General features: G+C 39.5%; 1 long non-coding RNA gene across 1 annotated transcript in view; it reads left to right on the plus strand.

The window, feature by feature from the left end:
* LOC110295402 overlaps positions 1-24505 on the plus strand; it is a 36445-nt gene extending 11940 nt beyond the window's left edge. The window contains exons 3-4 of the long non-coding RNA XR_002378057.1: positions 22578-22624; positions 24278-24505. This is a non-coding gene — a long non-coding RNA (uncharacterized LOC110295402). The remainder of the gene's footprint in view (positions 1-22577; positions 22625-24277) is intronic.
* Positions 24506-25836: the final 1331 nt, after the last annotated feature.

Here is a 25836-nt window from a genome sequence, read left to right on the forward strand (position 1 = left end):
TGGCACAACTGGCGGCTATCATGTAGAAGAATGCAAATTGATCCATTCCTATCTCCTTGTACCAAGGTCAAATCTAAGTGGATTAAGGAACTCCACAGAAAACCAGAGACACTGAAACTTATAGAGGAGAAAGTAGGGAAAAGCCTCGAAGATATGGGTACAGGGGAAAAATTCCTGCTGTCTACTTTTTAATGTCAATCTTATTTCTGCACTGTCTTTTTCCCAGGATCATGAACATAGGACTCAGATGCAATAGTTTGGGACTAATTACTGTTCCTGTTTAGGATTTTGGATTTTCATCTGTAGAAAATGAAAAGGAATGGTGAAGAATGTTTTATTCTAAGTGGAGCTTGGTTTTGGCAAAGCTAAATACAGGCTATAATCATCCACATGTCTGTGCTTCGAGCAGTTGTTCACAAGTCTCTTCAATAGGCTCCAGGCAGAGAAAGAAACTTACTCCTCAATGACTTTTTGAAAGCCCCATGTTCAGATGGCTTGGGTATTGAGTTCTGAAAATCACATAATACAGTCATAATGGTAGAGAACCCCTTTATAACTTGGGATTCCTTGACAAGATAATCGGTATAATTTTCTCTAACAATTGGGTACTGCTAATTTGAGTATTGCTACTGCATCAATAGGGGGTCTTTCTCCTGTATGTGAATAGCCATACCATTGATCTAGCTCTGTAGGGTCCCATTGGCCGTAATGTCAAAGAGACCAAGCAATGCTTCCTTTGTGAGGGCTTAGACACTGAGCTTAAATGATGGGGTTTTCTGCATACACCCAAGTCTTGGTTTATTAGAACTAAAGACTAAAAATACATCAGATGTATCTTCTCACTGACTTATCATCTATTTTTAGACAGTCTCATTATGTAGTCCAGGATAGCCTTAAACACATGATCATCTTGCTTCAGGCTCTTTAGTTCTAGAATTATGGGTGTGCACTACCTCATCTACCTGCTTTACAGTTTTAAGTGTTTTTTTATTATTTGCAGATGTAATTATTAATTATTTTTAAAATAAACTACAAAAGACTGACATTTATGTCTATATGCATAGAGGGATAAAGCACATTTCTTAGAATTTGCCAAGTAGCTGTCTGTAAACATTTTTTATTTTACTTTAAATAAAAAGTAATTATAAAACTGATTAAAGATAAGAGCAACTGCTAAGAATACAGATTTGTAAAACTAGGCTGGTTCTGAGGTTTCTTGGGAATAGAGAGAACCCTTGATCTAAAATAGGATCTTAGGGTTGGAAAACTGTGCATAAAATTAGACAGAGTAAAAATATAACAAATCACTCAGAATATTCTATCTTTTATACTCATTTTAATGTATGAAATTTAAAAAAATCAAATGAGCATATAAATAAAGAGGTCTAATTACCATTTCGTGAAAGACTATAACTTCCACTAGGAAGATCATAAGGCAATAGGAAAATCCAATTAAAAATGTCGGGGCTTTTAGGAAGAGTTGATTCTCTGTCTTGGGGAAAAGATATTTCAAGATCTGGATAGAAACTGTTGTTGCCAAAAAAACAAGTACAGTTTGAAACGTTCTGATGTGGTGTTGACAGGACTCAGGATCCAACTTAAAAAGAGCTCCCTCTGGCCCAGCTATGGCAATCTGAGCTTCAGAAAGAAATCAAAATTGCATTTAATTAGACCAGCAGAGCCTAGAAGAAGGCATTATCTGTAAAAGAAATTTTTTTAAAACTTTCATAAATTACAGTGTACTCAGGCTAATTTCTCAAGTGGAATTAATGCTCCCAAGTTTTATATTCTGTCTCTGTCTCTCTGTTTTTGCCTGTTTCTGTCTCTGTCTGTCTGTCTTTCTGTGTCTTCCTGTCTCTGTCTCTCAGACACACACACACACACACACACACACACACACACACACACACACACACACACACACACCCCAGGAGCACTTGGCTATCTCAAATATAGAAGGTCTTTAAACATGACCATGAATACCTCTGAGAACTAGAAGCACAGAGGTCATTTCATACCTCCTCTTTCATTTTCCAATTTTAAAATATGATGGTTTAAAACTTCTAAATGGATGAAAACCTCTAGTTCATCAATTAATCCTCAAATCATTTGACCAGTTGTCTTTATGTATTTTATCAGGATTTAGCATATAAATGCACCTTGTGCTAGTATCTTATCTGGAATAACATTTGGTGTTTTATGGTTTTGCTTGAGCATATTCAACAAGGTTAGTATACTAATACTACTCAAAGAATGCTGTGATATTTTATAAGGTAGTTTTCCAGCTTGGAACTTCAGAACAAAATACTGATTTAAACTCAGTTTGTGTTTAATGGACCCTGCTAAAATATTATAAAAGACAAACAGACTAACAAATTAACAACAGCAGCAATAAACTCTCAAAACAAAAACCAAATGCAAGCAAAACAAAATAAAAACCAAGCAACCAACCAAACAAGCAAAAAACCCTAACATAAAATTAATTAACCCACAATACTCCAAACCCCTAACTACAAACCTGTGGAATGAAAGGCTACTTTAGCTCTAGCAAGTGTTCTTTACATACACATTTGGTCTTACAGCTAAGAGCGTGACTGCTGAGCTGCCTCTCTAAATCATTTTTGTTTATATGCTAATGATGGGGAATTAAAAAAATGTCATTAGCCCTAAGTAATTTTCCCCTGTGTGATGTATTTGTATTATATTTTGTCTCTTTTGTCTTGCCATGCCTAGGGTGACTGACAGCAGTTTTAACAAAAACCTGGCCCACTCTGGCTTTCCTCCCACCCTCCCGTATGTATTGTGGGCTTATTCTTGAAACCTCTTTTTCTGAAAGCGTGACGTTCACGACTCAGAGCAGTTTGTTCTTTCTCCTTTTCATTTGCATAAACAGAAAGGTGTCAAGAGGGTGTGAGAAAGTCACGTTTTCAAGAAGCAGACGAGTACATATATATTCCTTTTTGGAAATGAGAAGAAATGAAAACTGTTCTGGTTATTGGTTGGCCTTCTGGAGTGCTTCTCCCTCCTTGAAGTCCATGATGAGCATGTGCAAGTCCCTGAGCTCCTGGACCACCACGCCCCCCCTAGCGAGGATGGGTGGATGTTTTACACTTAAGCAAGCAAAGTTCTGGTGCCTACTTGCAGTCTGCAGTCGGTGGGAATTAACCATTATGCACTGCATCTTTGCAGCATTGTTTTATGTATCAAAAGAAGAAGAATGCTTAAGTCAACAGCTTTTGGGATCCACACATCTGCTCCATATGTGTGGGGAAGCCTAGGTCTAGCCCTGTATGTCCTTTGGTTGGTGTTTCAGTCTCTGAGAGTCCCAGGGGTCCAGGTTAGTTGATTCTGTTGGTCTTCCTGTAGAGTTCCTGTCCCCTTTGAGGCCTACAATCCTTCCTCCTATTCTTTCATAAGAGTCCTCAAGCTCCATCCACTGTTTGATTATGGGTGTCTGCATATGTCTGGATCAGCTACTGGGTGGAGACTCTCAGAGGACAGCCATGCTAGCTATCTTCAGGCATACTAGAACAGCATTAATAGTACCAGGGATTGGTACTTGCCCATGGGATGGGTGTCAATTTGGGCCAGTTATTGGTTGGTTATTCCCTCAGTCTACTCCATCTTCCACGCCTGAATTTCTTGTAGACAGGATAAATTTGGAGTCAAAAGTCTTGTGTGTGGTTTATCATTCTGCTGTTGCCTGTATGTGGGATATGTTTTTCTAGCTGGGCAGCCTTGTCTAGCCCGAGTGGGAAAGGATGCACCCAGCCTTGAAGAGACTTGATGTAACAAGGATGGGGGGATACCAAGGAGGCCCCCACCCATTTAGAGGATAAGGGAAGGATTATGAGAGGGGTCACCGGGTGTGTACTTGTTGCAATAGGTGTTGCTTTATTGAAGGAAGGATGCCACTGTAGGCATGGGCTTTAAGACCCACATCCTGGAAGTCAGTCTTTTTCTAGCTGCCTTCAGATGAAGATGTAGAACTCTTAGCTCTTTCTATACCTTTCCTGCCTGAATGCTGCCATGCTCCAGCACTTATTATAATGAACTGAACCTCTATACCTGTAAGCCAGCCCCAATTAGTGCTATCCTTTATAAGAGTTGCCTTGGTCATGGTGTCTGCTCACAGCAGTAAACCCTAACTGAGACAGAGTATTAGGTGAAAATAGCCAGAACTTCTCCATTTTAGTTTCTTAAAGCTGTATGAAAATATATAATTATATCAAAAACTTCAATTAAGAATAACAGACAAACCCTTTAGCCAGAAAAAAGAATGTTTAAGTCCTGTAGAGGAAAATTTCCTTACATATTTATGATCTTCTTCTTTGTGACTTTGTGTTATATGAGAGTGACTTTATAGATGTGGATTTCTGTAATTTAATTTCCCAAGTGACTATTTTACTTTAGACCGGTGACTTTTGTGGAGATATATCACTTGAGGAATAATTTTCATATTTAGTTTCAGAAGGCAGAAATCATAGGAACTCAACTTATAGGCAACATGGATTAATATAATTGCAGGTTGCTGAAGAGAAGCAATGTGTATCTTAATATGTATAGAGCCAATGTGATTTACTGGTTTAGTGCATGAGCCAAAGCTCACTGGGACTGATTCTTTAATCACAGAGCTATATCTATGGTAAACAAGAAGACAGAAAATGTATCAGTAAGTTGTGAAGATTTAACAAATTTGAAGGTTAGAAACCACATCATGAAATAGGAAGAGACACATGAGACAAGGAAAAAGCATATCTCAAGGTGAGAACGGTCAGACAAATGGAGAGGAAATTCTCTTTAAAGAGTTACAGTATTTCTTCTAACTCTTCTGATTATGACCTTCCCCCTTCTAATGTTAGCATAGAGGAATGAAAGGTCAGTTTTTACACTCTTCTAAATGTTCTGTGTCCTATCTATCTATCTATCTATCTATCTATCTATCTATCTATCTATCTACCTATCTATCTACCTACCTACCTATCCATTTATTCATTTCTCTTTCCAATGCTTGGTGTTGATCCCAGAGCCTTGTGCATTCTCTGCAACTACTCTATCATTGAATTATACCCATAGCCCATTTTGCACTTTAATATGAATATTCTTAATTAATGAGCTGTGACCCCCCAGGAGGAAACTGCAGAGCTTTAGGGATTGGCTTTTCAATCAATGAAGTGGCAAAGCTGAGTGTCCACATGCAGACATGGTAGTTAGATCGCTACTTCTCACTAGTTTGATTTAAAAAGTACTAGGGTAAGATGTGAAATTGTAAACCTATTAGAAGAAAATTCAGAGCAAATGCTTCATACCCTGGAATGGGCAAAAATGGACTAAAGGATCACATTAAACAATAGAGTTTCTTCACAGCGATGGGAGCAATTTGGCAGAGTGAAGAGGAATTTAAAGAATGGGGCAAATATTTTTAAATTATAGATCTAGCAAGAGGCTAATGGTTAGAATGCAAAATGATATTGAACTCCAAACACAACTTCAGAATAAACAGTCAATAAACACAAATATATTAAAAGATGGGCAACATATTAGAATATGAATTTCTCACAAAAAGTCACTCAGGTGGCCTAGTGAGATAGGAAAGAGTTCTGAGTGCCATTAATTTGAGAAAAGCAAATCAAAACTGCAATGTGACCTCACCACACTTTAGTGAAAGTGCAGGTGTGCACCCAAAGCCCAGAGGACAAACCCTGGAAAGGACGTGAAGATACAGAAACCCTGAAACATTGTGATTACAGAAAACATTATGGAATTTCCTTAAAAAAATGGAGCCATTATATGACCTAGCAAGCCCACTTCTGAGGAAGGGAGTACCAGGAGGAATAGAAATAGGTCTGCTGAAGTAATGTCTACATGATCATGTTCATTGTGGTGCTATCAACAATAAATGGAACTAGAAAAACAAAACAAAACAAAAACATCCTGAGTAAGGTAACCCAGACCCAGAAAGACAAACATGGTATATACTCACTTATATGTGGATATCAGCTGTGAAATACAGGATAACCATGCTATAATTCATAGTCCCAAGGAAGCTAAGTAACAAGGAGTCATGGGGGAGAATGGAGGGTGAGAGTTGTTGTCAAAAGTATTTAAATCCCAGCTTGGGGCTTCTACTTCACCTTAGATCATTGAGTTCCTGGATTAAAAAAGCACACTCACAGCCTTTATATTTACAATAAAGAATGAAAAGCACAATAGCTGAGAAGCTTCTACCTTCTGTGCTGTTAGAATCTACTTTTCCTATTGACAACCCTGAATTATTGCTTAGTACTTACTATGTTTCATCTAGGCTGCTCTTAACTCCAGTTGAGTAGCCCACATGGCTCAGTTAGTCTATGGCAACTTCTGCTTCTCTCTCTCCTGATCTCCTTTTTCTTTTCCTCTGACCCAAGCCCAGAAAACCTAAACCCCTCCTATGTCTTTCTTGCCCAGCTATTGGCTGTCACATTTTTATTTACCTATTAGAAACAACTTAGAAACAGGGTCTCTCAGCCTCTTACTTGGGACTCTTTCCTCTCTGGGGCAACCAGTCTTGGGAGCCCCAAATTAGCATTTGAATACAGGCAGCATTAGGCCAACCCACTGCAGAGAGTAGGATGAGAGACAACTGGAATGGAGAAGCATCTGTGAGATGAGCTAAAACCTTGTGCAATGGAAACTCCCAGGAATCTATGACTCCTAGCAATGGTGGAGAGCCTGGACTTACCATCTCCTATAAGACTTCCAGTGGAGGAATTGGGATACCAACCCAGCCACAAAACCCTTGACTTACAATGTGTCTTGCCTACAAGATGTAGTAGGGTAAAGGTGGCACAGAAACAATCAATGACTGGCCCACCTTGAGACCTGTGACATGACAGGGATCCCACCCCTGACACTGCCTGAAGAGCCAGGAATGAGAGGCTGCATAGTCCAGAGACCTAGAATAGAAAATGGTTCCTAATGATTTCTGCTGTATGTGTAGACTGGCACCTAGTCCAATTGTCAGCTGCTGGCTGAAGACCAGCAACTGATGGAAATGGACGCAGGAACCCAAAGCCAAATATTAGGTGGAGTTCAGGGAATCCTGGGGAAGAGGGGAGGAAGAATTCAGGGAGCCAGAGATGTCAAGAACACTATAGGAAAAACCCACAGAATCAATCAGTCATAGGGAGTCATTGAGACTGAACTCCCATTCAGGAAGCCTGTGTGGGAGTGGCCTAGGCCTTCTGCATATATGTTACAATTATGGAGCTTGGTTTTCTTGTGGGACTCTTTAACATTGAGAGCATGGGCTGTATCTCACTCTGTTGCCTGCTTTTGGGTTACCTCATCTAGCCCCAGTATGAGGGGAGGTGCCTAGCCTTACTGCAACTTTATAAGTCATGTTAGGTTGATATCCATGGGAAATCTGTCCTTTGCTGAAGAGAAACAGAGGAGTGGATTGGGATAAGGCATATGGGAGGTATGGAGAGCAGATCAGAGGAGAGGAGAGAGGAGAAACTATCATTGAGATATAAAAAAAGAGGTGTGTGTGTGTGAAGAAATGGAAACTATTTAAATATCCATCACCTGGTGAATTGTTAAAGAAAATGTGATATATACATATATATTCTGATCTGTATATCAGATCTATTTATCTGATCTCTACATCTGATCTATCTATCTATCTATCTATCTATCTATCTATCTATCTATCTATCTATCTATATCTCAGAATATTATTCAGATACAAAGAAGGAAACCCTGCCTTCTGTGGTAGCAAGGATGGTACTGGAGATCTTTATACTAAATGAAATAAGCCAGACACAGAAGGATGAGCACAGTACCATGTGGACTCCAAGGAGGTTTATTAATAGAAACTGAGAATAGAAGAGCGATTACTAGGATCTGGGAAGAGCTGGTGGTGATAGGGCACACAGTGATGGATCTTAAGTTGTAGTAGAGTCAAAATTTTAGAGTGCTTTAAGTAGAGTCACTATACATACCGATTTCATTCTTCATGTTTCAGAGAGCTGAAAGAAAGGTATGAGAATGTTTATTCTGTATAAAAGTGATAAATAATTTAGGAAATAAGTATGTGTCACCTAAATATAAAATGTGTGTAAAAGTATCATATAAATGTACTAAATGAACCCTTAACCTTAACTCTAGTCTGTAGTCATATAGATGTGCCTCTAAAATGTATAGTTTAACATTTTTTACCTATCAGTTAAAATAAATATCATTTTAAAAACAGTTTTTTTTTTAAAAAGAAGTTGATAGTGGTAATTGAAGCTCAAAAATTAACAATCGGGCTTTAGAGATGACTCAGTAAGTAGAGAAACTAACAAATATGCTTTTAAGTGACTTCTGGATCCCACAAGATGGCAGGCGAAAACCAACTGTCCAAAGAGGTGTCCTCTGACTTAACACACATGTCATGGCATGTATATACACACACACACACACACACACACACCACAAAAATAAATTAATATTATTAGCTTGGCTTGGCTTGTTAAAACCAGTATGGTAATCAACCAATGGCAAGGAATTGAATCTCCCTAGCTCAAATTTTCTTATTATAACCTGATAATCCTATTTCATTGGATTGTTTGGAGTGCTGAATTAGCAATGGAAAATTCCAGGCACATAAGATTGCTCAATAAATATTGGTAATCAGCATCCTCATTTTGCAACTTCCACAGGTCTTTTATACACATGTCCTTTTGATTCTCCCAACTCCATTCTGTGACAGAAGACAGTCACTGTGATGGTTTTGAGAAGCAGACAATGGATGAGACAGAGAATTTCCTTCCCGATAAGAAGACAGGTCAAAGTAAAATCCAGAGAAAATGTCTTCATCAACAAGGTTGTGGACATTTGTAAACACGGATGTCCTGTGTCCTGAAGAACATGCAGCGTACTATTGACCTTGCCATCTAGTTCTGTGACCTCTTGTTTCATTGCGAGGATTTCCACATTTCTGACATTTTGAAAGCACAGCATTGGCATTGCTAACTTGTTGAGAATACAGAAAAACAACCTGTCTCACGGCCCCGGGATTTTCCAACGCAATTCCCTGCTGAGTGTGTGGGCAGATATGCATTTGTCTTTCCTTTAGCCTGACACCCAGACACCTACACATAAGGGTGAGCCAGGCTATTTCATAACAACTGTGATTTCCAGGCTCGATAGCTTTACTAATTTCTGCAAGGATACATCCCTGCCATGCTGAAAAGCCACCTAGTATAACAATGTATTTGCAGAAACCAGGAAGAAGCTAACATTGTCTCAATGCTTATCTGTGAAGCACATGGTCTTTATTGCTCTCCCTGATACCAGGAAGCAGATGTCTGATTGTGCAACTGTGTGCCAAAAGTAGGCAAGAAAAGAGCCAGAGAGTTGAGAGTGCATGTTGAATTGTTTGGTGACCTATTGACTGGTGTCTCGCCCAGCCTTCTGATTTGTATTTCTTCTTTAAGTATCTGAAGTGAGATTCTGGCAATGGCTCCCACTACTGATCATCGGATGAGACCTGAGGGCTGCCTGTGTATTCAGCCTCTTCTATATTCACTTTCTGCTACCTTGAATATGAATCATTAGCATCTAAGTCGGTGTGTTCTTTGAGACTGTGAACTCTAGGGAAGCTGGGAATCAGATAGACTTTGTTGTGTCTTTCAGTGTTTCTCAGAGTGAATCATGTGACCAACAGTGCTGACATCAGCAAGGAGTCTTCCAGGCATGGAACAGAACAGGGTCAGGATCTACACCCTACACAACTCACTGAGTGGATGGTCTATATGTTTCCAGAACACCCTCTGTCTCACCATGGAGGATATATGCATGTGTATTGCTGTGTAATGTGTAATGAGATGTTGTACCCCTTTGTACATGGTGGAGTTAAACAGTAACAGGAAACAATATAGCATAAAACTGAATTTAAGATAGGGAATTACCATTTAGGGAACACTCTTCGCTGTCCCTTCTTCCTGCCTGTCCCTTCATAATCTGTAGGAACCTTGGACTCTTAGAAACTGTGGAGGCTTTCTATCACTAGAGATGTGTAAAGTTGATAGTTTCAATATCTACTTGGTCAGCATAGAGAACTAGAGAACTGAAGCAAGTGATTGTTGGTGAGGAAGAAGTGGGTCACCACATGTTAAATCCAGGTTCTTTATGGTTATCATGGTATGGGTCATAATTAATAAGATACAAAGCCAGGTCCTTAATGCCTCACCACCTCCAACTCAACTCCTTCATTCACTATTAACCCTATTACAGTAGTCATGGAAATTACAACAGACTCTCAATTTGCATGAATGCGCACATGCACACACACACACACACACACACACAAACATACTCAGACTCACACTCACACACAGACACACACACAAACATCCCATCTGAAATGTAAAATATGAAGATAAAACATGATTTGCTAAACCCATGGATTGTGATATTACAAAGGAACATAGCTATTACAAGTAATGGCTATTGATGTGATATAGGTACAGTAAAGTAACGGTTATTTATACTTTATTTTTATTGAGACATACATATGATATGTTTTAAACAACTGTTCTCTCACTTCCTTCCTTTAAATTCCTTTCTCCACTCCACTACTTTGTCCTCCCAACTTCATGACCTTAAAAGTAAAAATCCTTTGAGTCCTCACAATGCTCCCTGTACGTTCATGGGTGTAGGACCATCTACTGGAATATGAATGTCCTACCAGGGGCCAAATCCCTGATGAAACTTATTTTCTGCCCCCTAGCCAATGTTGATTAATTAAACAACATCTATTTATTTTATTTATGTGCAGGTGCACACACACATGGCTTCACATTCTATAGTGTGATTGTGGAAGCCAGAAGACAAGCCGAGGGAGTCAGCTTTCTTCTTCCTCTATGTGGGTCCCAGATATCAAACTCTGACCACCAGACTCGAACCTATTTTCAATTTTTAATAAAAGGATAGGACTTCCTTTCAGAGTAGGAGTTTCTGAGAGTGCCTTTCTCTTCTTGGGCCAGCAGGCTCTGTCATTAACTACAGAGCTCATTCTGCTGTGCTTTAAACTCAATGATTGTTTAAACTCAATGTTAGTGTTTAAGAAATCTTTTAAGTTGGGGTGGTTTTTATTCAGTATTTATGGATTGAATGCTCTTAGTCAACCAGTGTTGGTGGGCAACCTGTAATTGGCTAGGAGAACTCATTCCCTGGTAGGAAAGCCAAAGGGGCAGTGTTTAACATCTAAATTGAAAATAGAATAGAAAATGTTATTAGAAGATTCAAGAGCAATTTTCATTGGTGTTTGGGAAATTGCATAAAAATAGGTGAATACCATCTTATTGCTAAGCTCAAGGGTATAGCATGGTAGCAAACCTGATATGGCTCTACTGGTGTACAAGAACAGAGAAATAGGCTGGGTGAATGGAATAGTTGGCCTAGATAGGAGTCATGTGGATGTGAACCAGCAGTGAATTCACTGTGGAGTTAACAGAACTTGGGCTCTTCACAGCTGTTTTGTGTACAGTTCTCTCAGGCTATTGTAATTATGACACATTTTGTAAAATTTCAAAAGAGTAAGCTATATTTGATACAGTCAGCTAAGACTCTGACGACTCTGACTCCACGCACTGTGGCCTCTTTTCTTCTGGTATTGGAGTAGGCATGAACAAATTCAGAGTCCAACTAAGGGAAAGTTGAACTGGGGATGGGACATTTTTTACCAAAATTTGGGAAAACATTAACAGGGTTTAAAAGGTATAATTTAAAGAGCAAAGATTTCTAAAAGGTAACTAGTCATATGTCAAAATACTCAAACAACGGATAGTTAGAGGCTCAAAGAGAAATGAGGTTTCTCTGTTGCCATTGTCACTCTAGGCTATCTGGATAATGGTGATTGTTGGTAGGAATGTGTGTGTGTGTGTGGGGGGGGGGGTTAAAGATTCTCAGGCTATGGTGGGGTGTAGCAGGAGTGTATTGATTTTGGAGATGGCAGTATTTAATAAAACTAAGTACATTTCTTCCATGTAGTCCAAGAGAAATGCTATTGATTACACAATCTAAAGAGATTCTCCTCTCTAAAAATATTAATTGTATCATTGTTTCTGGTAATGAGGAATCGAGGCAAACTGCCTACCCATCATTAGGAGAGATGTGGATTAAATGGAATAGGACACAATTTTGAAGCAATCTGTGTTTGTGTGTGTGTGTGAGAGAGAGAGGGGGGGGAAAGGGAGGGGGAGAGGGAAAGGGAGAGGCAGAGGGAGACAGAGAAGGGAAGAGATAGAAAATATAGGCTGAAAGGAACCAATGTGGAATACAATACTTATATAAACATGCAATCTGGAGTAAAGACTAAAAACAAATATATGTAGATATTTGCTGAAAACCAACTTACATATTGTTTCAAGAACCTAAGAACACTATGAAAGAATTAATAAACAAATCTCCATTATGGTTCTATTATCTTTGCCTGAAGCAATTTTGACTTTTACCCAGACACCTTTCTTATCAAGAATTGATAAGCCTGGGCCTAGTTTGTGTTCGTTTTCATATCTATAATTATTAATGGATGGAGAAGAAGCAAAATTATTGCTAGGAAAAGATTTCCCATATCATAGCATATATATAGGCCAATAATTCTCCCAGTTCTTTCTTAGCAAAATCTACCACTGTTGAACTAGGCGCCTGGGAACTGAGGAATGAAGAATAACACATATTTTAAGGACCAATTTAGAGGTTACATATGGCAACTGCTTGAGACATGGTCTATGATGGTGTTCAAGCCTAGAAACTCCAAGTGCCATGGTTGCCTCATTCAGAGAGAGCAAGAGGGAAGCAAAGAAGTTGGCAAATAGTTGTTTTTATACATCAATGAAAAGAGGACTATTAAAGGTCAGGGACAGGGGAGTTTGGGGTAGAGACACAGGCATAGCCCTATGCTAATGAGCTCTAAATGAGAGAGGCTCTTCATGTTCAGAGCTAATGTTCACCAGAAAGCATTAACTGCAAGAGAGCCTTTGAGTCACCAAAGAAACAGACACTTTGGTAAGTAAAGGCCACTGTCCTTAACTCTTCTGGAGCCTGAACAATGGAGACATGAAACAGACCGCTATAATGGCAGACATAAGCATGAATCAAGCTGCACAGGCTAGAGGTTTTTAAAAAAAATTAAAAAAAAATAATTTTTTTTACACTCCATATTTTTTTTTTCGAGACAGGGTTTCTCTGTGTAGCACTGGCTCTCCTGGAACTCACTCTGTAGACCAGGCTGGTCTCAAACTCAGAAATCTGCCTGCCTCTGCCTCCCAAGTGCTAAGATTAAAGGCATGCGCCACCACTGTCCAGATACACTCCATATTTTATTCCCCCCACCCTGTCCACCCTCCGACTGTTCCACATCCCATACCTCCTCCCCACTCCCTGTTTCCACGTGGATGTCCCCACCTCCCACCCCACCTGACCTCTAAACCCCCTTGGGTCTCCAGTCTCTTGAGGGTTAGATGCATCATCTCTGAATGAACACAGAGGCGGCAGCTCTCTACTGTATGTGTGTGCATGGGGTGGGGGTAGGGGGTAGGCTTATATCAGCTGGTATATGCTGCCTGTTTGGTAGTCCTGTGTTTGAGAGATCTTGGGGGTCCAGATTAATTGAGACTGCGGTTCTCCAGCTTCTTTCAGCCTTCCCTAATTCAGCCACAAGGGGTCAGCTGCTTCTGTCCATTGGTTGGGTGCAAATAGTTGCATCTGACTCTTTCAGCTGCTTGTTGTGTCTTCTGGAGTGCAGTCATGATAGATCCCTTTTTGTGAGTGCTCCATAGCTTCACTAATAGTGTGAGACCTTGGGACGTCCCCTTGAGCTGGATCCCACTTTGGGCCTATTGCTGGACCTTCTTTTCCTCAGGCTCTTTTTCATTTCCAGCCCTGTAATTCATGCACATCCTTTTGGGTCTGAGTTGCCTCATTCAGGATGATATTTTCTAGTTCCATCCATTTGCCTGCAAAACTCAGGATGTCTTCATTCTTAATAGCTGAGTAGTAACCCGTTGTGTAAATGAACAACATTTTCTGTATCCATTCTTCAGTTCTGGGACATCTGGGTTGTTTCCACCTTCTGGCTATCACAAACAAGGCTGCTATGAACATAGTAGAACATGTGCCCCTGTGGCATGGTGGGACATATTTAGGGTTTATTCCCAAGAGTGGTATAGCTGGGTCTTCAGGTAGATCTATTTTCTTTTTTCTTTCTTTCTTTTTTAAATTTTGTCCTTTTTTATTAGATATTTTCTTTATTTACATGTCAAATGTTATCCCCTTTCCTGGTTTCTCCTCTGAAAACTCCCTATCCCATTCCCCCTCCCCCTGCTCACAAACCCACCCACTCCTGCTTCCCTGTTTTAGTATTCCCCTACATGGGGGCATCGAGTCTTCTCTAGACCAAGACACAATTCACAGACCAAATGAAGCTCAAGAAGAAGGAAGACCCAAGTATGGATACTTCAGTCCTTCTTAGAAGGGGGAACAAAATACCCATGGGAGGAGATACAGAGAGAAAGTGTGGAGCAGAGACTGAAGGAAAGACAATCCAGAGACTGCCCCACCTGAGATCCATCCCATAAACAACCACCAAACCCAGACACTATTGTGGATGCCAACAAGTGTTTGTTGGCAGGAGCCTGATATAGCTGTCTCCTGAGAGGCTCTGCCAGTGCCTGACAAATATAGAGGTTGATGCTCTCAGCCAACTATTGGACTGAGCAAAAGGTCCCCAGTGGAGGAGCTAGAGAAAGGACTGAAAGAGCTTGCACCCCCATTGGAGAAACAACAAGTGTTCCAAGAAGACTCAAAATATAAGGAAGAGAAATTACCATGGTGCTTAATTTTTATTAGTAAATAAAGAAACATGGAGTCTCAAAACATCTCCACTTATCAAAGTCCTCCATGTGGATTACCAACCCCATGTGGTCTATCTGTGCTCTACTCTCTGTGCTAAGGACATCTTTATTCTCAGCTTGCAGCTCGGATCTGATTTGGGAGAATGAGGCTCTTCTACTATTTGGCCAAGGGACAAAATTCAGTAACATTTATAGCCAAAATTACAAGAAACTAAGAGAAAAGATATATCAAATTTCCTGGATTGTAGGTTAAGCACATCTTATTTTGCTTACTCGAATTTTCAATTGCTCTAAATTGAACACATATAGCTTATATATAATGCAATATTTTTCCCAATGAAATAAGGAAAGGGGGTAGTAACATTGCCATATGATCTGGGTAATATCCTGGGTTTCGATTTAAGTATAAAGTTTAAAGTATAAAGTATAAGTTTCTATTTAAGTGTGTGATAAAATGGCACTTATAGGCTTGGAATGCCTCCTTTGCCTGAACTAAGAAAATTTGCAAAGAGTTGAAGATTTGAGAGTTTAATAGGTTCTGAGATCCTCAAAAAATCCAACTATGCTATTGGATTAAGCAGAAACTGGAGAAGACAATAGGCCCTCAATTGTAAACAAAGCAATTAGGAAGTATTGAAACATCTTGTGTGATAGGTAGCTTTGATCAGATTTGTGCTGAAGTCAAGGGCAACAGTGTCAAAGGTCAATGTTACACCAAAACAATCTATAAATGGTCAAAGTGAGCTGAAGTGGTGAGGACCATGATGTGGCCCACATGGGAGATGCTTGCAGATTATACCCACTGATTTTTTGGAGGACAGGATGGAAAGATGAGAGGAAGGAGATAAACCATATGTGTAGCTTGGCTGGAATAGAGTACGATGGTGTAGACTTTCTACTTCAATGTTTCATGGGTAAGTGTAAGCGTTGGAGACCGTCAGTACACCTGTCTTAGTTAGGGTTTTACTGCTGTGAACAGACACCATGACCAAGGCAAGCTTAATAAAACAAAATTTAATTGGGGCTGGCTTACAGATTCAGAGGTTCAGTCCATTATCATCAAGGTGGGAGCATGGCAGTATCCAGGCAGGCATAGCACAGGTAGAGCTGAGAGTTCTAAGTCTTCATCCAAAGGCTGCTAGTGGAAGACTGACTTCCAGGCAACTAGGGTGAGGGTCTTATGCCCACAGCCACAGTGACACACCCATTCCAACCAGGTCACACCTGTTCCAACAAGGCCACACCTCCAGATGGTGCCACTACCTGGTCCAAGGATATACAAACCATCACAACACCAAATCCACTGAGTACAGAAACAATATGAATCTAGGCCTTTGGCAAGAGTGTTAACTGGGGAGTGGGTAGGCTGCACTGGAGCCAAATGCTTATTGATCCCATATCTCTTCTTGTTTGTGCAAGAAACATGTCCCATGTTCAAGTGAATTACTCACAGCTTTTAATATTTTGATGTTATTTATTCTCCCATTGAAACAAGGTTCCATTTGGTCTTTCCAAAAGTCCAGAGTCCACTTGAGCAAGAATAATACGAGACCCAGTTTGATTGAAGTTTAAATAAATCATTTTCCCAGCTAAATAGGATTTTGTGTGCTAGTCTCCTGTCTCTTAGCATCAGTCTTTTATTAAAAATCTTAAAATGATCTTTTATCACTCTCTGAGGAAATAAACATAGCCTTTGAGCTGTTTTCTTTCAGGCTAAGCCAGAATCAGCAGCAGGATAGTTAATAATAGGCTGTTCTGAAGCCCAGTATTCCAATAGGCCTTACAAGGAGACTCTCTGCTTCCCATAAGGACACATGGGCAGGGAGGTGTGGGACAAGATAATAATAATAATAATAATAATAATGATAATAATTTTCTCTGGCATTATCAGAGTTGGGGCTTTTGTTTCCTGTATCTATGTCTCCCAATAATTTGCTCCAATATATAATGCATACCATCCAACACATGTTTGCCGAGGTTACTCACTCAGCTAAGTTACTCACTCAGAGGAAAGTATCTCTACGCAGATATGTGTAGAGTGCATGTCAAGGAGGTAGTCACGTTTCCTTCTCATGTCGCTAATTTGTCATTTCTCTTATTCTTATTCTTATTCTTATTCTTATTCTTATTCTTATTCTTATTCTTATTCTTATTCTTATTCTTATTCTTATTCTTATTCTTCTCTTATTCCTCATACAACACAGCAACAGGGTGGATCATCAACACTAGAGTGTCTCGTCCTGAGACAAGTACTTAGTCACAGTTTAATCTATCCTGTTATTACTGGAAGTGAAGTTTTCCAGAACTGATGGCCGTCTATAACTCGCTGAGTTTTGGCACTGATGGGATTGATTCATTATTCTATCAGTTACTTAATTAGAATGAATTATTCATAACACTTCTTGACAAATGACCTAATTATTATGCTAATCACAATGATCTAAGTCTTCAATGCTTTCTAAAGCATATTCTGCCTAATGGGGTTTAAAAATACGTGTGTAATGATAGTCTTAGCAAAATCTGGAAGGATGCTTTGACAGATATTTTTATTTATACTTAGACATTGAAAAACACTAAGTATGAGATAACTTTTGCTTTAAGCTTACTAATTTCTTCAATGTCCTTTTCTTTTCCAAATATAAAATTGTGAGTCAAAGTAATAAATAAAATGAAAACTGACTCAGTGAAGCTGATGAGTGAAGTGGAATTTCACATTCTGCCTTTCTTCTAAGGAGTTTTGGCTGTCACGTACATTTTTCCCTTAGGATAGCAAAGGGGGTAAAATGATGGGTATTTTCTGCTACATTCATTGTCTGTCTTAACCGTTCATGGGAGGAAAAACTATGTTGGGGGTTAATGATCTGTTCATGCCAAGAACATCTCTTCTTTGTTTCCTTACTTTGTTTAAAGTCTCTGACCCAAGTCATTATCTTTGTGTTTGTATTTGCCTTAACTTTATAATGTTAATATTTAAAAATTTTTTGATTTTGATTATTCTCAGTAATAATAACTTCATTAATCATTAACTCCAAAGGGCAATAAAAACATGAACATCAGAAACAGGATCAAGGAACTAGAAGGGTATTAGACCAAATAGTGGGTATTAGACCAATTACAATTAGTTCATGAGTGGGTCTCTAAAATAAAGAGCATGTTAGAATTGAAATATATATTATACTCAGTTTTGTGGAAGTTTAGTCATGGTACAATTTTTTTAAGACTTGGATGTAGTAACTTATGGGTTTCACAAAGTATTAAGGTAATTCTTTAGAAATAAGAAATAATATTTCTTTAGAAATATGACCTTTTGGTCTTAACTGATTTAATCTTTGAGCCCACAGATACAGATAAAAAAAATGAACATTTTGTAAGTTTTTTCCTTGTGGGTTTCAATTCATTTTCTCTGTGTGTGTCTTTATGTCTCTCTCTCTCTCTCTCTCTCTCTCCCTCCCCCTCTCTCTCTCTCTCTCTCTCTCTCTCTGGGTGTGTGTGGGTGTCTGTCTGTCTGTCTCTCTCTAGTAATCTTTAAACCACTGATTTTCATGTCATGCTCTGGAGTGCAATCATAATCTCATTCCAAGATCACCAAGTATCAGGCATTCTGGGATGTTACAGTGTTACTGGTTGCTCTCTTCTTCCCCATAAAGACATCTGTGAGCCAGGTGTGACAGGAGGCAGGTGCATATACTATCTAATTAAAGGGTTTCCCTTTTCTTTTTCTGTAACTCTAGCATTAGGTATAAACACTTATATAAAACCCAGGATTGAATACAGTATATACATATACATATATATACACATATATGTATATATATGACCACAGATTAGATTAAACCCTGAAGCTTTATTCACACTGAACAAGCACTCTAGCCCTTGTTTTTGTTTGAGTTAAGAACTCACTAAGTAGTCTTGGATGGCCTGGAGTTCATTGTATGAGACAATCTTGACTACAAGTTTCAATTCTCCTGTCATAGCCTCTTGGGTGCTGGAATTACAGCCATGTACATTATGATCAGCTAAAAATATTTTTTTCTTCTTTGCTTTTGCCTTTTTTGGTACTGGAGAATAAACCCAGAGACTTAGAGACATTTGATGGGTCATCTATTCCCGAGCTTCCTTTAATTTCCTTAAATATTAACTCCTGGTTAAAGGACTCAGTACCCTAGGATCAGTGATAGTATCTGGTTGTATGGTGGGAGGAGTCATAGGAAATGTTTGTCAAAAGAAAAGTTCCCATTAATTAGCCTTTGTTTTATTTGTTCTATATTTTGAAATGCAGTGAGTCCTAAGGGGAGGACAAATTCCCATTTATAGCTTCTGGTAGGACATGTTAAGCTGTCTTGATTGCCTTTTCCCATTCTAGTCCACAAAGAATAAGGACATAATGATACATCCTTCCAAGATTTCCCTTTATGGCACAGGCTTGACTTTATCTTTGCTTGGAGGAAGCAACATGTAGAAATACATTCTCCTTGGCAAGGGAGCTAGCTTGTTGCTTCTGCTTCATTATGGTAGAAGCTGGAGTGGGAAAGGCATTTGTAGATTTTATGACGTGGTCGGCTGTGATGGCTTTTTCTGCAGCCACTATTTCTGGTAATGGTAGCTAATACTCAATATCTCAGCATACATTTGGTTGGTCAGCAAATACTGACTCTTCTCAAGATGCATGTGAACTTTTGGAAAGATTTTTGGATGACATTGCACTATATGTAGTATGTATAGAGGGACCAAAGACTGTGACTAAATTCATGACCATCTTGGTGGCTAATGAGAAGGTAAGATTTCATCTCCAGTTACTGCTATTGTTTACTTGCCTTCATGGCACCAGGCAACCTAGAGTTGCCCTTTTAAGGTAGGAAAGAGAAAGAGAGATCAAGAAAGCAGGATTGTAAGCCACCAGTTTGGAGACCACAGAGAGAGAAATTGGAGACTGGTTTTCCAGTTTAGAAAGATGGCACATGTATTTTCATTTACTTTCTCCTTAGCAGGGAGATTTGACCAGATGTGCTAATTCCAAGAGTGATGGATCAGGCTATGATTATCTCAGAACGAGGCAGAAGAATCCCTTAGATTTGCCCTCTCTCTTGCCCTAATCAGTCTCCTACCTCCTAGCCCAGTTATAGGGCTTTGAGACTTCATGGTTTTTCATGATCCTGCAGTTGTGTGTGTTCAGCCCTGTAGCCCATACTTTCCTACCCTTGATTCTGTATTCTTCTAGGACCAGGACCAGGAATGCTGCAGCCTGTCTTATTTTGCTGTTCATTCTGGAGTTGGGAGACCATGACTATGCTTTCTGTTTTAGAATATGCTGACTTGGCTATGCTCTGGGACTATTAGACTCAGGCAAGTGCTTCCTCATTTGGGCACGATCCCAATATTCATAGTTCTGTTGGTATTTGTAGTCCACTCATGCCAAATAAAACCTTAAAGGAAAACAATATTTTCATACTGCATTAGGAAGTGATATGTTTTTTTCTTTTACTTGAGAGGGGGTACAACGCGTTCTGTGTTGTTCATGGTGTTCATGACATTTTGATGAAAGAAAAGGTGATACTTCAAAGTTTTTGCAAATTTTGGAGGTTGAACCCATTAATTCAAATACATCCAGTAAGCTACCATACATTATAATATCAGTAAGTAGATGTCACAGTAATCAACCATTAAATTATATGTAAAAATCTGTCTGAAGCTTGCCTATTCTGTTTTGTTTCGTTTAGGTATGAAGACTATAAAATAGTGGTCATAACAGCCACTAGCTGTTATCAAATAAATTCACTGCGCTGTTTTAGAGGATAATAGACTTTGAGATGTGAATGAAAAGGTTAAATGGCATGTGCAACTTGTATGCTTCACTTTACCTAATCATTCTCTGTTGCAAATATTGGGGTCTTCCCTTTCATTCCACTACCATTCTTCAAGGGTTGCCAATGTCACTCCACATCTAGAGGGCTTTATGGTTGTAAGAGGGTGTGTCCATTCACACACATAGAGAAATTGAGGTAGTTCAGAGTATTTTTAGTAAAGTCTCAATGACAAATGTTTATAACAATGGGTAGCCTGGTCAGCAGGCAATGGTCATCAGTAAAAACCCTCAGCAGATGATGAAAGAATAGCACATATGGCTATCCAACAGAGGTGACATTAAAATATTCTCTTAATTGTACCGTTTTAATAATATATCAAGGCTTATTGAGAATTTGATATGTTAGGCACTTTTATAGACTTAAGGGATACTATAATAAAGAAGATAAAGTTATCTCATTATTAAAGAGTAGGCTCAAATGAGTAAAGTATGGAGTTGTAATAAAACTTGAAGGATAATTGTAATAAAACTTGAAGGATAATGGGATAATAAAACAGGGTGGAGTGGTGGAGAAGTAACTGGGAGGGGCTGCAGTTTAAATTACTAAGAGAATCCATGGTGTGAGAGTGACATTTAAGGTGATACCAGAATACCAGCTGAAAGCAGAGTATTCTAGCAGATGGAAGAGCCAGTCTAAAGTCCTAGTCTTTGAGAAGAGAGATATGTTCATTGTGTGCTAAACAAGAAGATGGGAAGGAAAGGAGGAATGAAGTAGGAAGTAGCAGGAGCCGACTCTTTCAGCACCTTGGACACAGACAAGGAGCTTGGTAAAAGGGCTACAAGAAACATACCCATCCAAGTTGCAGTCTTACCATCTACCCTTGCAAAGTTTCCTTAAATTTTTATGATCCTTCCCCCCTCCCCCAAGAGTAACAACAACACTTTCACTTCCAGAAGACCCATATCAAGAAATCATTGTTCTTTCTGATGGTCCTGTATTCCTAGCATTCCAGGAAAATGTCAAGATCAAATAAAAAATAAAACACGTAGACAGCTGTGTATAAATTAGATTACGGACAGGTGAGTGGAGAAACTGAGGCCTCATGCAGGAGATTATGTGACGGTCAAAGTGGAACATGAGTGGGGCTCTGTTGGCAGTCACGCTGTTGACAAAGGGACACAACTGGGATGCATACTGAGCAGCTGGACCCCACAACTGCTACTGCAGTGAATATGGGAAAAATAAAAGAAAGAAAGACATGAAGGAAGGAAAAAGGGACAGTGGCTTATAGGTTGTAGAATGCATAAAGGGATGATAGGACCAGACAGAGGCAAGAAAGAGTGAGCAAGTGAATAAACAGAAGTTTGATATGTGATGTGAATTAAACATCCAGATAAGGGTGTCAGACAAGTTATTGGTACATAAATATAGACTCATTCAGTTGAACCCCACACACACTATTTAAATCAATGTGAATAAATTACATAATCTAAGGGGGATATAGTAGAGAAATTACAGAAAACTGGTAATATGAAACCCTAAGAAATGGGAGGATGGGGGCATCTAAAAGAAGGCAAAGAGAAGAAACAAAAAGAAAACCCCAGGAAGGAGACACATCAGAAGAATGTTGACTTGGATCTGAAGGTGGAAAGCATTTTAAGGAGGCAGTAGCTGGCCATGCAAATGCTTCTGAGTTGTATAAACAAAGACCCAAAAGTGACTTCTGCCATTGGGCAAGATGAAAAGCAGGATTGACCTTGACAGAAGGTAGTAGAGGAAAAGATGTACATTGAGAAAGAGATGCTAGTTGCATACAGAAATCTTTGGGGCTGGCTTCTGTAAAAGGAATGTAAGTTTAGGGGATAAGTTTTGTCTGTATTCTGTTTTAAAGCCAGAGAATATCAGAACAAGGCTGGCACTGATCCAAGAGAAAGACAGGTAATCATTTTGTTCTCTCTCTGTATCTGTCCGTCCGTCTGTCTGTCTGCCTGCCTGCCTACCTGTCTGTCTGTCTTTCCCGGGGAATCATCTTAGAAGAAAGGATAGAAAGATTGTAAGAACTGGAGGATAGGAAGGAGTACTGTAAAATAATGTCTTCTGGACCTTACAGGGCTGGTGTACCTGTGAACTATGATAGCTGTAGTTGCTGGAACAGGGCAGGAGGTGTTAGCCATTTTCTGATTTGAAGAAATAAATGAAAGAATCAGTTCAACGTTTGGATTTGATCATTGGTGGAAAGAACGGGAATGAGAATGCAGGAGGCCTGGGATGGTGCATCCTTTCAAAGCAAAGGGAACATGTTGTGAGAAGTAGGGGTGGGGTGAGGATGGCATGTTTCAAGAAGAGAATGGCAAGTGAAATTAAATGTGCCTAAAGTTTTTGCTGTACACAGGAAAGTGTTCAGTAGCATGGGCAAAACTGAAGTAACTGATGCTTGGCTGGAGGCAGAGAACTTTCAGTGGAAGCAGTAGGGGCCAAAGTCATCATGGTCATGGTGTGGGTTGAAATGGGAATGGAAATTGGAAAATCAGCCATGTAGAAAATTATGGGAAGATTTTTTTTATCAACTAAGGAGGGAAAAGGCAATTAACTAGAAGATGTGAAATCAAGGGGACTTTTGTAAGATAAGGCAGATAGAAAAGTACCGTTAAATGCTGCTAGAAAATGAAACACTGAATGAAGGAGTTTGAAGATAAAGGGGATGGAATAGCACATTCATTTAAGATCTCTGGTGTGTATAGCATTTTGGCTTTCACTTGGGAGAAAGATGTTTTCCTTTCTGCAACAGAGAGACTAATAATGTTATTGGTGATGGCAGTGACGGCAACTAGCATTTATTGAAGCCGACGTGTGCCAAGCCTCTCAGATGGCTTCTCCCATTTAGCTTCCCCACTAGATCCCCATCATCCATCACCATAACACCCTTCATTGACTCCCTTGCTGTAGGCCAACCTCTAATGAATCTCCTCTCATTATTTCCAGTGGAGATATGAAAAAAGAGGACTAGCCAAATTCAAACTGGAGAGCTTTGAGCAACAAATCTGAGTTCAGAATTCCCACCGAGCAAACTTACACAGCTCCTAAGCTGAATTCATAAATAGAAAACGGAATTGTTTGATGAGGTCCCTATAGAACTGTTAAAACCCACAATTCCTGGCTGTTGTGTTAAAGACCCAGGTCTGGCTTGATTAGAGTGGAAGTGTCGTTAAGCCATAGAATATTCCATGGTTCCATGTACTTGCCTATCCTGAAATGATGACTGCTTTCCCTTCATCTTTGGTTCTTTAATTGATTATTTATTTATAGTTTTGGAGAAATCTTATAGACAGGCAGTTGGTCTGATTCTGATGGGGTCAGCTGACCTTTGCATTGGATTGAGCTACTAGGGATGCCTAAATTTGAACTGGATTCCCTTCTTGAGTGCTGTTTTCTAGATTCAAAGGAAATGCTTTATCCGATTCCAGCCCTGGTCTTGCTTTCCAGACCAGCTTTTGTTAGAGTTTCCAGAAGCTGAAGGTAGAGTCCTCAGAAAGGCTATTGGTTGGCAGAGGAAAGAAAACAGTGATTATTTTGTTCTCACTCTCCCTCTAGCTGCATTTCTCTCTCAGAGAGGAACATCATGGAAGAGAGGATGGAACACTGTTTGAGCCAAAGAACACCGAGGAGTGCTGCAAAATGGTGTCTCCTGGACAAGACAGCATGAGTATCCATTACCTCATGACAGCTGTATCTGTCTGAATGGGTGGTGGTGGTGGTGGTGGTGGGGGTGATGCTGAGCATTTTCTGATGAAAAAGGAAGGAAGAAATAAATGAATTATCAGAAGTTTTGTTTGATCTTGGCAGGTAGATTTATTGTACTGTTTGTTCATCTCTCAGTGTACTGCAAATAATTTGATTCCTTTCTTTAGTTTTCATGGTGATCACACACAGACACAGATTTTCCTTCCATCTACTTTGGCTGCCCCTGTTGGTAAAAGTTCTCATGTCTCAGTGAAGGAGGAAGGGTCAGGGTGGAGCCCAGAGTCAGTGCAGGGAAATGAGAGCTGTGTTGTACAATTTATCTCCACACAGACACTTTCTTCTAATGCTAACAGAACAAAAGGAACAAGAAGAGACAGAAAATAAAGTAACAACACAACTGAGAAAAAAAGAAAATACAGGAGGAATAAGAAAAAGAAAGCATGCATTAGAGTAGACACATAAAAATCAAGTGTGGCTTGATTGTTTAGTGCACATTATTGTGTGAGTTCTTTTAAACTTAACCTTTTCAAAAGCCTTTCAATAACTCTGGTGAGATTATGCATATTTGCTTGCTAAAAGGATTCTGCACATAAATATACATGTATAACAGAACATACTGTATATGCAGACACACCTACCTCTTGGACACCACAGCTATATTTTAATGGAATGATTGGAACAGTGTGCTTTGCTTTGCCATTCTTACAGCCCAGGTAAGAGGCCTGGCTTGTCCCTTGTCCCCTCCTGCAGCAGCTCAGGAATACTGCAGCAGCTCTACACCCTGGCATGCTGATGGCAATGGTGTGATGAGTTTATATCCATGCTGATGAATGGTGTGATGAGAAAGTGTTTCTCATGCGTGTATTAAACCCTGATGCCCTAGAAAAGGAAATAGAGGATACTTACAAAGATGTCTCAATTACTCAGCCCTGAAAAAGTGGGTTTTGATGCTGGAAGCATACAGTAATGAAAGAAGGACTCTATCCATTCATCAGACATGATCCTCCTATCGTAAGCTTCCAACTTATCCACAGAACCCATGTTAGGGCCAGTAACAGGGGTCAGAACCAAGCTTGTCACTAGACTCTGTTAGGCCCTCTAAGTGACTGATTGTAACAGATTTTGAATGATTTAAGGGAAACTAGTGCAGTTTTGGTTAGTGTTACATCACAACACAGTTACCTTGCTTCTGCTATCAGGGCTTAGATGTAGTTTATTTGTTCCCATGATTCTTTTGCCTCTTTGGAGGCATCATTGAATGAATTGTTAACAAGCTTTCAGACTCACAGGTCTGAAATGAATTCACCTGACATTTCTTTTTAAAGGCTTTCATGGGTTACCAATTATAATAGGCTTTTTGTTACTTGAGTAGTCACACTTTTCAGCCAGGTTAAAAAGGCTCAGTAAGT

The sequence above is a fragment of the Mus caroli genome, chromosome 5, assembly GCF_900094665.2.
Source record: "Mus caroli chromosome 5, CAROLI_EIJ_v1.1, whole genome shotgun sequence".
Lineage (NCBI taxonomy): Eukaryota > Metazoa > Chordata > Mammalia > Rodentia > Muridae > Mus > Mus caroli.